Source organism: Galeopterus variegatus, unplaced genomic scaffold, assembly GCF_000696425.1.
Source record: "Galeopterus variegatus unplaced genomic scaffold, G_variegatus-3.0.2 Scaffold1119, whole genome shotgun sequence".
In the NCBI taxonomy this organism is placed as follows: domain Eukaryota; kingdom Metazoa; phylum Chordata; class Mammalia; order Dermoptera; family Cynocephalidae; genus Galeopterus; species Galeopterus variegatus.
In genome coordinates, this window is record NW_007727230.1 from 104,168 (window position 1) to 117,060 (window position 12,893).

Below are 12,893 nucleotides of genomic sequence, written 5' to 3' on the forward strand. Positions count from 1 at the left end.
AGGTTGTTCTTTCACCAAACAGCCATTACCACTTTGAGTTTTTCCCTAATCTTGTTTGTTTCTTTAGTATTTTTATATGAATGATGTATAGTAATTTGTAACAGCCAAACAGAATTTAACCATAGTACTAATAGAAACTCCAAATTAACCAAAAATTTTAAATTTTATGTTTATTACTCCCTGTTTTATATTCAGAAGCAAAAACCCATGAAGGAAATGTAATTTAGCAACAGTATTCCTGAAAAAGATATCTGACATGCTAAATTCCTTCTTATCTTCACATCTATGTTATTTTTTCATGCTGTTTCTCCCCTCTAACATTCCTTCTTCACTGCTCTCCACCTATTCATATCCTTTCTTTTCTCTTAAGGTAGGGTGTGGATGACCATAAAACTTATCAGCCAAACTGTGACACTTTTGAGAATGAAAGTGACATTATTGATATTTGCACTAGAAAAGCAAGCATAAATCAAGACTGTCCCAGACTGTGGATGTGGGGTCAAGCTATTTTAAACTCTCAGGTCCTCAGTTTCCGTATTTATAAAGTGATGTCATTGAATGAGGTGACTTCTAAGGAGCCAGCCTTTACATTCTGAGAGTTTATTGTTCTATTTTAAAATGCTTCACAGACTAGAAACCCATATCATCCTTAAAACTCAGTCTTATGCAGAAACCCTCCAGGTGCTGCAGGCATCACAGAGCTGTCAAATGCTGAAAAGCAGCAAAGGTGCTGAGTTAGCTAAAGCATTTCAGCCTCGCTGCCTTCCCTCTTCCCCACTGAGGCCTGATGCCTTCAAGGGAACAAGCAGGTTAGACTCGTTGGCTCAGAAGCATTTCTGGGTGGAAAGGGCAGCCAGCTTATCCAGACAAACAGGATCTAAGTTTCTCAAGTGAATCAGAGTGAAAGAGGGAAAGCCCTCCTGTCTGGCTCAGTGGGGGGTCCAGTCCCCAGATTTGGAAAGGGGAAGAATCAAGGAAAAGTCTCAGCGACATTGCTCTTTTCTTCTAGTTTGTTCCAGTGTTCTATGCCTTCTGAGTGTCAATCTCTGCTCAGCTACACTGACAGTAACAAAGAGGAAAGCAGACTTTTAAAGAAAGGCAGCAAAAAATTGTTATTTCAAGTTGTTACCTTGAATACAAGCACTTATTCTAATGATGCTAACATTATTCCAAACATTTCTAAAGCAACTCTTCTATTTTGTTTTTGTTTTTGTTTTTTTAATTTTTGTTGCTGGCCAGTACAGATATCAAACCCTGGACCTTGGTGTTATCAGCACCACACTCTAACCCACTGAGCTAACCAACCAGCCCCAGAGAAACTCTTAGAATTGCCTTAGAAGCGTGAATCATATTTTTCTGAGATCCTCAATAATGGCAAGTCTTCAAGCTTTTGAGAATGGGCTTGATTTTGGACACATTTAAAAGTCGCATAGATCAGGGCCGGCCTGTGGCTCACTCGGGAGAGTGCGGTGCTGATAACACCAAGGCCACGGGTTCGGATCCCATATAGGGATGGCCGGTTTGCTCACTGGCTGAGGGTGGTGCTGACAAAACCAAGACAAGGGTTAAGATCCCCTTACCGGTCATCTTTAAAAAAATAAATAAATAAATAAATAAATAAATAAATAAATAAATAAATAAATAAATAAATAAAAATTAAAAAAAATAAAAAGTCGCATAGATCAAATCTGAAGGAAGTGAAAAAGTGAATGACCAAACTGGGCACTGATTATAAAATCCAGAGTAGGATGATCTTGTGAAATGTATAAATAGTCCCTAAGGATCCTTTAAAATACAAATTCCCTAAAAAAAAAAAAAACAGTTTTGTGCATACCTATGATTAGGGTATAATCCCCTGTAGAGTTTACTTTAGGATCTCTCATCTTATTGAGTTGGATGTTTACATTAACTGGCTCTTCTCTTTTCATGGATTAAAGCCTTTCCTGATCTGGCCTCTGCGAACTATCCTGTCCCTCTTCCCCCATTTTCCAGGCTCCTTAAGCCTTATTCTTCACCATGCCAAACTAATTGCATGCTCATACTTACCTCCACATACGTGTATGTATGTACTGTTCTGTCTACTTTGTCCATCTGATGAACCCTTACTTGTCTTTCAAAATTAAGCTCACATTTCTTGAAGCTTCCCTGAACCTTGGAGCCAGAGTTCATAGTTCCCTTAGCACCTTGTGACACCTTTATTACAGCCCTTGCTGCACGATACTGTCTTTACTCGTTTACTTGTCTGCCTCTGCTCTAGATTTCAGGGAAAGGTCCATGTCTTATTTGTTTATGTATCCACGGCACCTAAAACTGCTAAGCACAGGGTAGATGCTCAATATTTATTTGCTAAATGAGTGAAGGCAGACTTTCTGAGTCATCACCTGTGCACCCCACACCTCAGGACGCTAAGCAGTATGGAGCTCCCTCTGGTGGAACCCAAAGAAGTTGCAAGGGTGAAGACCTGAAACTCACTCCCAGCTGTAACTTGGCTTATTTTTGTACCTAAGTGAAAATCATCTTTAAGGCAGGTATCTACTACTACAGCCTAGGAGCAACCATGAAAGGAGAGGAGCAAATATAATCTATAATATGTTAGAATAGATTCTTTTTTAACATACATAACATGTTTAAATTAAACTAATTGATAATATATTATTGTAGGAAAAAACACACAAAAAAGCAAAATGATTTTCCTATACTCTTACTCAGCAACAACCACAATCATCCCAGAAGACCGACTTCTGCGACCAAATGTGTAGGGATTTCTCCCAACTGTCAAGCAAGCCAGCAATTCTTAGCGGACACCAGTGGGGTGTCCTCCAATTCAATTTTGACACTATCTACCTGGAGATAGCTTGTCAGATTGCACATGGTGAGGGTTCGGTCCTCAAGACTGCCCCCCACTTCAGATGCCAGTTGAAAGACCAGGTTTGTAGAAATTCTGACCAACCAGCTAATATTAATCAGGATTCCCACAACCCCTTCCTTGGGTTCAGTTAGTTTGCTTGAGCAGCTCGCAGAATTCAGGAAAACACACTTAAGTTTACTGGTTTATTATAAAGGACATTACAAAGGATACAGATGAAGAATTGCAGTGGGTGAGGTATGGGGAAAGGAGTGCAAAGCTTCCATGGCCTCCCCAGGTGTGCCACCCTCCAGGAACCTCCACGTGTTCAGCTATCCAGAAGCTCCCCAAACCCTGTGCTGTTGGGTTTCCATGGAAGCTTCATTACGTAGGAATGACAGAAGGTTGTCTACATGGACAACTGTGTAGAAATGTGATTGTACAAAAAGGGTATGATCTAACACTAATGGACTGAGTGGGGAAACCCAGCAAGGCCTGTTTGTTCAGGTTCTTGTTGGCCTCTCTGTGCAGCATCCCTTCCTCCCAGGTATGGGGCAGGGCACCTCCTGAAATGGGGGGGTCTTGTGACCTACACTCGGTTAAGGTAAGTCAGAGAATTTCTTTATGGCCAGCTCCAAGACAGAAAGGCGGGAGAAGGTTAGAATAAGCCAGGATCTGTGGATGAAAACTAGAAGATACATATCATAATGTCACAATATTATATATTAATATATAATTAATATATAATATATTATTAATTAAATAATAATCAGAATGCATCTCCTACTTTCATTTATTCATTATAAATTTTCATTCTTGAATAATCAATAAAAAAATTTTTTTTTTTCCTTTTTGTCTTTTTTCGTAACCGGTAACAGGATCGCAACCCTCAGTGTCGCGCCCGCACCGCGCTCAACCAGTGAGCGGACCGGTCTCTATATGGGATCCGAACCCTTGGCAGGAGCGCCGCCGCGCTCCCAAGTGCCGCCACGCTCCCAAGTGTCGCACTCTACCGAGTGCGCCACCAGGCTGGCCCAATAAAAAATTTTTTTAAACAATCAAGAATGGTACTGTTTGGGGGTCTAAAACCTATAATTTGGAATATACCCATTTTTCACTTATTTAATAAATTCTGTTTTGATTGAATAAGAAAACTAAGGCTAAACACTTATAGAGCACTTGTTATATACCCAACATTGTGCTGAAAAAATATTCAGAGATGCCATATTTGGCTTCAAGGAACTCACAGTCTGTATAATAGAACCTTCCATCTGCAAAGCTCTTTACATAACTTTTGAATACATTGCATCATTTAATTCTCACTGCTCTATTTTACAGATGAGGAAAATGAGGATAACAGAGATGACACAATTCTGCCAGCTCCCCAGCTCACCCTGGTGAGAAAACAAATGGAAACACTAGGGATCAGTCTGGGGGTTCTGTCTGTAAATCCAAAGCCCTTCTCATGGGTTCACTCAAAGCCCCACAAAGTCAAAAGCAATTTTTTTTAACTTTTTACTTTGGAAAATTTCAAACATACATAAACATAGACAAAACAGTATAAGGAACCCTATGTACCTATCGCATAGCACTAATTACCCATTGTCAACCTTTTCTCATTTATATCTGCATCAACACACCCAAAATTATTTTGAAGCAAATTAAGGATATCGTATCATTTTCCCATACGTATAACTTCTGTTAAAACATAAACTTTAGCATATTAAAATTGAGAAGAGTTTATTTGAGCAGACAGCAATTCATGTATCAGGTACCTTCAAATTGGAAGTATTGAGGCTCCACTGAAGGAGCAAGCGGGGAAGGCTTCTATAGTGTGAATGCGGAAGCAGAGCAAATAAATTATTTGATTGGTTAAAGTTTGAGCAATTCTTATCTGGATTATCCAGTGGAAAGTTCAAGACAATGTATCTAATGCCCAGTTGGCCACCTGTGATTGGCTGAGTTTCTTTTAAATTAGCCACTTACTGAGTTAGGTTTGAGTTTGCTTAGTAGGAACAGAGGGCGACAGAGCCACCTCAATCTTATGGCCTCCCCGTATAATTATTTTAACCTTCAGTACCATTATCACATCTAAAAAGAATTAACATTTTCTCAATATCAAATATCCAGTGTTAAAATTTCCAATTATCCCATAAATATTATAAAATGCTTTTATAGTTTATTTAAATCAGGGTCTACATAAAGTCTAAAATTTGCAATTGATCAATATGTTTCCTATGTCTTTCTTGATCTATTGGTTCCCCTTCATCTCCTTTTTATTTCCTTGCAATTTACATTTAAGGAAACAGGGTCATTTGTCTGATAGAGTTTCCCACAGTATTTTTGTTTTGTTTTGTTTTGTTTGTTTTGTTTTGCCTGCATCATCATGGCATTGGTTAGTACATTCCTCTGTATTTCCTGTAAATTGATATTGGATTTTGAGCAGTGATTCTAGTCTTTAGTGGCCATCAGAATTTCCTGAATGGTTTGTTAAAACAGGTTGCTGAGTCCCGGGCTGAGTTTCTGATTCTTGTCTGTGTAAGTCCTGAAAATTTGCATTTCTTTTTTTTTTTTTTTTGTCTTTTTTCGTGTCTGGCAACGGATCGCAACCCTCAGTGTCACGCCCGCACCGGGCCGGGACGGACAACGGGATCGCAACCCTCGGTGTCGTGCCTCCACCTCGCTCAGCCAGTGAGCGGGAACCGGTCTGTATGTGGGATCCGAACCCTCGGCGGGAGCACCACTGCGCTCCCAAGCGGCACACTGCAGCAGTGCGCCACCGGGCCGGCCCCAAAATTTGCATTTCTAACAAGTTCTCTTGTGGTGCTGACCATGCCATGAGAACCATTGATATAGACTAGAATGAGGCTCAATCAGATTCAGGTTCAACTTTTTAAAAGCTAGACTACCTCATATGTAGCATCATGCTTTTCCTTCAGGGTGGTTGTCTTTTTTTCTGTGATGTCAGCAGCCTCTGATGCTCAGTGCATAGATCCATTCATTTGTGAGATGTTGCAAAATGGTGATATTCTAATTCTATCATTCCTACTTCATTTACTAACTAGACCAGTTCTAGGAAGAGAAACTCCCTCATGTACTAAATGGTTACCCAGTGGGATAGTTCATATAGGAAAGATCGGTTTCAAGTACAATGAATTGATTCATAGCATCTTCCAATGGCTAGCAGAGATTTTTTATTTGTTTGCTTTTAGTGTCATTATGCATAATGACATTATGACATAATGATATGGCATTAAATATATCCGATGAGTTTCAAACATTACAGTTATTATCCTTGCTGATTCTCAAATTATTCCATCTTTGGGAACCTCTTCAAGTTGGCTCCTGAACACTTGTAAGATGCATTTGCTGTATTCTTAAATAATATTTGAGTCTGCTATAGAAAATAAGAGAAGGAAACAAATAAGGATAGGTGAAATTAAATGTAGAAGCAAGTAGCTTGTGAGATATGTCAGACTTTGGTAAGTACAGCGGATTTATGTTGATTTAGGAAGGGATGGACAGACTGAGTAGGCACAAGACATATGAAACACCAAGTATTTATGAAGCACTTAAATCTCAAATCTGTATCCTCTGCCTGAGAAACACAGATAGAACCCATAGCTGCCCAGCAGGGTAATTGGGAAGCTAGAGCCGTAGCCAGGAATTCTTGCCATACAATAGAGCAAAAGAGTTTTGGCTCCAGCCACTGTCAATCTGCTGAATCCCCTTGCTCATTCAAAACTCTGGTCCTCATAACCATTGGTGGGGAAAACCTATGCATCAGAGAGAAAGATAGGACGTACGAACATTGCAAACAGGATTCACATAGGGTGGTTCTTCCACTGGTTTTCATCCTATCCTATGAGTGTTAACTTTCCCTATTCTTTTCCATTGTTTCTTACTGAATGTCTTTAATTGATCCAATAAACCGAGTGATTCAGGATCTTAATTTTGTCTGTGAGCCATTCTGCTTTGTGACCTCTGGGGTAGCTCATTATGTGGTACATTAGGAGGCCATCATTGCATAAAAGTAATTTCTTACATTATAATCCTTTTGACCCATGTGACAAGATACTCTAGGCTCATCTTGAACTCATCTTACCCTAGAACTGAAGTCATCCACAATTCTTCAAGGATTCCTGATTCCTTTTGGTGGGAAATGGTATGAGGGTACTGCAGAAAGTTTGAGGAAAAGTAGAATTAAAAAATAATATGAATCTTTGAAGTACCCTGGTATTTGAGCCTACAATCTGGGTATTAAATGTACTCACTGCTACTGGGCTGGTAAATTATTTTTTGAATTATGTATTGTTTTATGTTATATTGGCTTCTTAGTTCTTCCATTAAAATGAACAATGCAAAGTTTAATATCCAGACTCAGACCTGAATCTAATCTTTGTACAATCAACTCTCAATTGGTCAAACTTTACAGATAAATGCATAAGTGGAAAAGGAAATGGAAATACAAGATTTTGGGTTAAGCATGACAAACTGAACACATACATATTTATCTCCTTTATTTCCTGAAAGTCTACTAAATTGTCATATACTCACAAAAGACAAGGAAAATATAGAGATAACAGCAGATAAGAAATAGAACAAAAGTTTGAAAGCTGAAAAACAAGTGAATGAGTGGTAAATGAATTAGCCTACCAGAAAAAGCTAAATTTTTCCAGAAAATAGAAGAAATAAAATGCTCCTCAACTCATTCATTGAGGCCAACATAACCCTGAAACAAGATCAGATAAAGACACTATAAAAAAGAAATTTCAAGCCTATTTTGCTCATGAAAATAGAGGCGAAGTCCTAAACAAGATATTAGCAAATTGAATCCGAATGGGTTAAAAACAAAAAAAAGGTAATACACCACTACCAAGTAGGATTTATTTGTTATGTAACAATGGTTTAATATTGGAAAATCTATAAACATAATTCACCACATAAACAGATTAAAAGAGAAAAATCATGTGAACATCTCAATAGAAGCAGAAAAAGTTTTAGATAAAACCCTATGTGCATTCCGGATAAAAACCTCTTTGTAATGTGGAATTAGAAAGGAATTCCTTAACTTGATAAATAATAACTATTAAAATCCACAGTAAAATTATCCTGAATGGAGAAATATCAGATCATTCCCAAATCAGGAATTCGAGAAGAATGCCCAGTGTCCCCACTTCTATTCAGTGTTATATCAGAGGCCCTATTCAGTTCTGTACAACAAGAAAAACAAATTAGAACCAAAAAAGAGGAAATAAAGCTGTAATTTTTTACAGATGAAATTTTTCTTACATTAACAAAACAACACACTATAGACAAATGTTTAGGAGTAATAGAATTTGGCAATGAAACTGGATATTAGGCTAATATACATAATATTCAAAAACATTCCATACCTAAACGATTAATTAAAAACATAACTAAAAAAAGTATTACTTACTATAATATCAGAGTATATCCAGTACCTAAGAATAAATCTAACAAAAAAATATATATGATCTAGATAAAGGAAATTATAAACAGTCTCAAGAGACATTTAAAAATACCTAAATAAGTGGAAAGCTATACCATGTTCATGTATTCAAAGACTTTATACCATAAAAATATCAATTCTCTTCAAGTTGATCTACAAATTTATTTTATTTCCTATCAAAATCCCAGCCAGGTTTTTCATGAAATTTATGGATTCTTTTTTTTTCTTGGCAGCTGGCCAGTATGGTGATTCTAAAATTTATATGAAAAAGGAAAAAGCAAAGAAAAGCCAGGACATTTCTAAAAAGAAAGAGCAGGGAAGGGAACTTACTTTATCAGGATTTATTATAAAGTTATAATAATTATGATGATATGGTATTGGTGTAGGGATAGAAAAATTAACGATGAAACAATACATAGCCTACAAGTTGGACATTTACACAAATGAAACTTTGGTAGATCAGTAGGGAAAGGAGAGTATGGTCAAAATATGAAGCTTGGAAAAATGCCATATGGGAAAAAATGAAATTGAATCTCTAGTTTACATCATACACAAAATCAACTCCAGATGGCTTAAGGGGTGGAAGAGGCAGGCAGGAGATTGTTGGTTTTCATTATAAACCTTGCAATACTATTTGACTGTTGTGTTATTTACATAAAAATACAAATTAATATTTTAAATACAAATTAATTTTTTAAGAGAGAGAAAAAATTCCCAGTGTCAACAAAGATATAACGAAATAGTAACATACTCAGTGTGAGTATAAATTTGTACAAATTTTTGGAACACACTTTGAAAATTATCTGTCCGAATTTTAACACGCATATCCTTTGATCCAGAACCTCTCTTCTTGGAGTTTATCTTGCAGTTACATTTACTCAAAGAGATATGTACATGGATATTTGTTGCAGCATTGGGGGAATGAGGGAACAGGTAGTTGTTACTTAATGGGTATAGAGTTTCAGTTTTGCAAGATTTAAAGAGGTCTGGAGATTGGCTGCACAGCCATGTGAATGTAGTTAATACTACTGAACTGTACACATAAAAATGGTTAAGATGGTAAATTTTATGTTATTTGTATTTTACCACGATTTAAAAAAATAATAATAACAATCCTGAAAAGAAAATTGGGACTACAGATTTGTTGGAACTTGAAAGAAAATAGCTGGAGGGGAGAGCATGATTAAGTAGAGAGCCAGTAAACAGAGTGGGCTGGTCTAGCGGCTTGTATGCAGGGTGAGTGAAAGCAAAGTTCAGGGGAGCAGAGACACCTCATGCTGAGCACATTCGTGTCCGTGGTGCTGATTTCCCTGCCAACTGCTGCCTCCTTCTGTTCATTTTGGAAGGAAACTAGAGACCAGGTTCTGTGAACCCAGGATGAAGGAAGGCTCTAAAATAGTGATTCTCGACTGAGAATCTCAACTGTTCCCTAGAGGGTGTTGTGGAACTGTGTGGGATGCTGGAAGCGTTTAGTGGTTGGGGGCTAGAAATGCTGGCATCCTGCAAGCACTGGAACGTCCAGCAAAACAAAGAATTGTCGGGCCGGCCCGGTGGCGCACTGGATAGTGCGCCGCTTGGGAAGCGCAGCGGCGCTCCCGCCCGAGGGTTCGGATCACACGCACCCAAAAAAAGCTAGTAGGGAAACTTGCCAGAATTTGAACCCAGATCTGCCAAAACTCCAAAGTCAGACCATAATTGTGTCTCCCAGTGTGTAAATATCTATCAAATACTTTGTGCACATGTGTGAACATGCCAAACTTTGAATGATTTAAGTATAACCTGTATTTTAATACTTAGGACAGCATCATAAAATTAATTTCTAAATGAATATTGAAATTTATCCAGTTTCTATGTTTAGCAATTGGTGTTAATTTACCTCTCATAAGTGCTAGAAAGGTTCTACAATACCTCCTCCAGCCCTTTTATACTATTCAAGCTTTTTATTAGCCCTAATGTTGATTGCCTTCCCAGGGCATCTACTAGGCCCATGGGACACTGATGGAGCTGAAAGGCCTAAATTTTGTTATCTCTGAGTCTAGACCCTAGCTCTGTTTTACACAATATTTTTTGTGTGGTTTTAATATTTGTTGAATTTTTCATGAATGCAACTACCTTATAATTTAAAGAAAGATTGTTTTGTTCAGAATTTTACCAATAATTGTTTACCATTTTGGAAAATCAAGTCACTAGAGCCCCGGTGGTATTTGAGTCACCTGCACAACCCAGTAGTCTGCATTTGAATCTGAGCATTCACGTGTATGTATGTGATTACACGTACATAGGCAAGCATCTGACTCTTATGAAGTCTTCTAATGTAATCATGCCAAAGGATTTATTTTATCATACTTGTCTTCCCTTCTATTTCTTCTTTACTCAGAGCATTGTATTGATTTGGGGGGGAAATACCTGTGTAGGTGGGTTTTACTTTTTATGATATCCTTTTAGGATAGTAAAGGGGATGTTACAAAATAGTTGTTATACAAAGGGGGTATCTGTCTTATGAGTTGAGAAGCACTTCATTACAGTGGGATGGCCAGTTATTGTCCTGGGCTGTGCCATTCCAACTCACTAGGAACTATTTGGAACTGGAAGGGAAAGGACCTCAAGCTAAGGAAAGGACCTGGGAACAAAAGCATGAAAGATAGTAAAAGCAGGATAGGTGTGTCTACATGCCAATTATTAAAAATACATGCAAATTAGATTCACAGCTATTTGAAAACTAGAATCAGTTCATTTTTCTTTGAAAATACTCATCTCTAGCTAGTTATATAAGTAATACATATTCATTACAGAAAATTCTGAACATGTAGAAAAATATAGGAAGAAAATTGAAATTGTTCTATTTATATTCATGGGCCATCTTTGTAGGCATTTTGCTGTAGTTTTTTTTCCAGCCATTTTCCTAAATATACATTCACATTGTAGATGATAATGATTATACTGTGCAATTCTGCCTTTTTTATATTATTATGTTGAACTGGTTTTCAAATTTTGTTCAGATTTAACTTGTAAATTCATCTTGGTTTTATAATTGTATAAGAGATAAAAGCATAATGATTCATGCCTAGTTTTATGTACCTATCAAAAAAAAAAGAATTCCTATGAAATCACATCCCCTCCAACCAAAGCCCCATTCTCTGCTCTTTTTCACTGCAAAGCTTCTCTGGTTCCTCTACATCCTGCTCGTGAAGCTGTCCCAGTGCTCCTCGTGGGCCCTCACCCTTGAGAGCCTGGATACTGAGTACCCGCTGCAGCTCATCCCCAAGGAGATCATCAGCCACTTTGCCTGGTGCTTCTGCTTCACACTGCCGTCACCGAGCACATCCTGGGCCTCCCCATCCGCCAGCAAATCTACCTCTCTGCTCAAATTGATGGAAACCTGGTCATTCAGCCCTACACACCCATCTCCAGCTATAATGACAAAGGCTTTGTGGACCCGGTCATCAAGGTTTACTTCAAGGACACCCATCCCAAGTTTTCCGCTGGAGGGAAGATGTCCCAGTACCTAGAAAGCATGCAGATTGGAGATACCATTGAGTTCCAGAGCCGAACAGACTGACTACCAGGACAAAGGGAAGTTTGCCATCCAACCCGACAAGAAATCCAACCCCATCATCAAGACAATGAAATCTGTTAGCATGATCACGGGAGGGACTGGCATCACCCCGATGCTGCAGGTGATCCATACCATCATGAAAGGCCTAGATGACCATGCCACATGCCATCTGCTGTTTGCCAACCAGACCACCAAGGACATCTTGCTTCGGCCCGAGCTGGAGGTACTGAGGAATGAGCATTCCGCCCACTTCAAGCTCTGGTTCACGGTGGACAGGGTCCCTGAAGCCTGGGACTACAGCCAGGGCTTCATGAAGGAGGAGATGATCCAGGGCCACCTTCCACCCCTGGAAGAGAGGAGTCACTGGTGCTGATGTGTATACCCCACCCACGATCCAGTATGCCTGCCTGCCCAACCTGGACCACGTGGGTTACCCCAAGGAGTGCTGCTGTGCTTTTGATGACTGGACCGGCCACATGCATGGCTACCCTTCCCAAGTACTCACCTCGCCCTGTCCACACTCACCCTGTCACCTCTCCCACATCTGCCCACATATCATGCTGGGGCCTTGAGTTCAGCCTGGCCAGCCTGTGCCCTGGTGGTCACCCAGCTGAGCTGGCCCCTGAGGGGCCCTTTTGGGAGCAGGACCTGTTTCAGGCAGGCCACGGCTGGCTGCCTTCAGGATAGGTTCCTGTCGGGCACTCACCAGTTCTCACCAGAGGTGCTGCCCCATCCCGGTCCTTCTCACCCCTCCTCCACCTCCACACACACAAGGCCGAGGGCTGTCAGCACTGTGCTCCACCTGCCCCTCAGGGCAGTGAACCACAGTAGAGCTGCGGGTGCCAGGGACCACCCCAGCCACCATCCTGGGACCTTTGCCTGCCGCCCCCTGCTGCCTGCCTTAGTGTGGAGGCTGGGCCTTCACACCTGACACTACAGAATGGTTAACACTAAAAGTCCTCTTGGAGGGGAGCTGCTTGGGGGTGAGAGGCTGCTCCCCAGCCCAGGGGCCAGGCAAG

General features: G+C 39.7%; 1 pseudogene; it reads left to right on the plus strand.

Moving 5' to 3' along the window:
* The first annotated feature begins 4,145 nt into the window (after positions 1-4,145).
* On the plus strand, positions 4,146-12,446 carry LOC103592281 (annotated as a pseudogene).
* Positions 12,447-12,893: the final 447 nt, after the last annotated feature.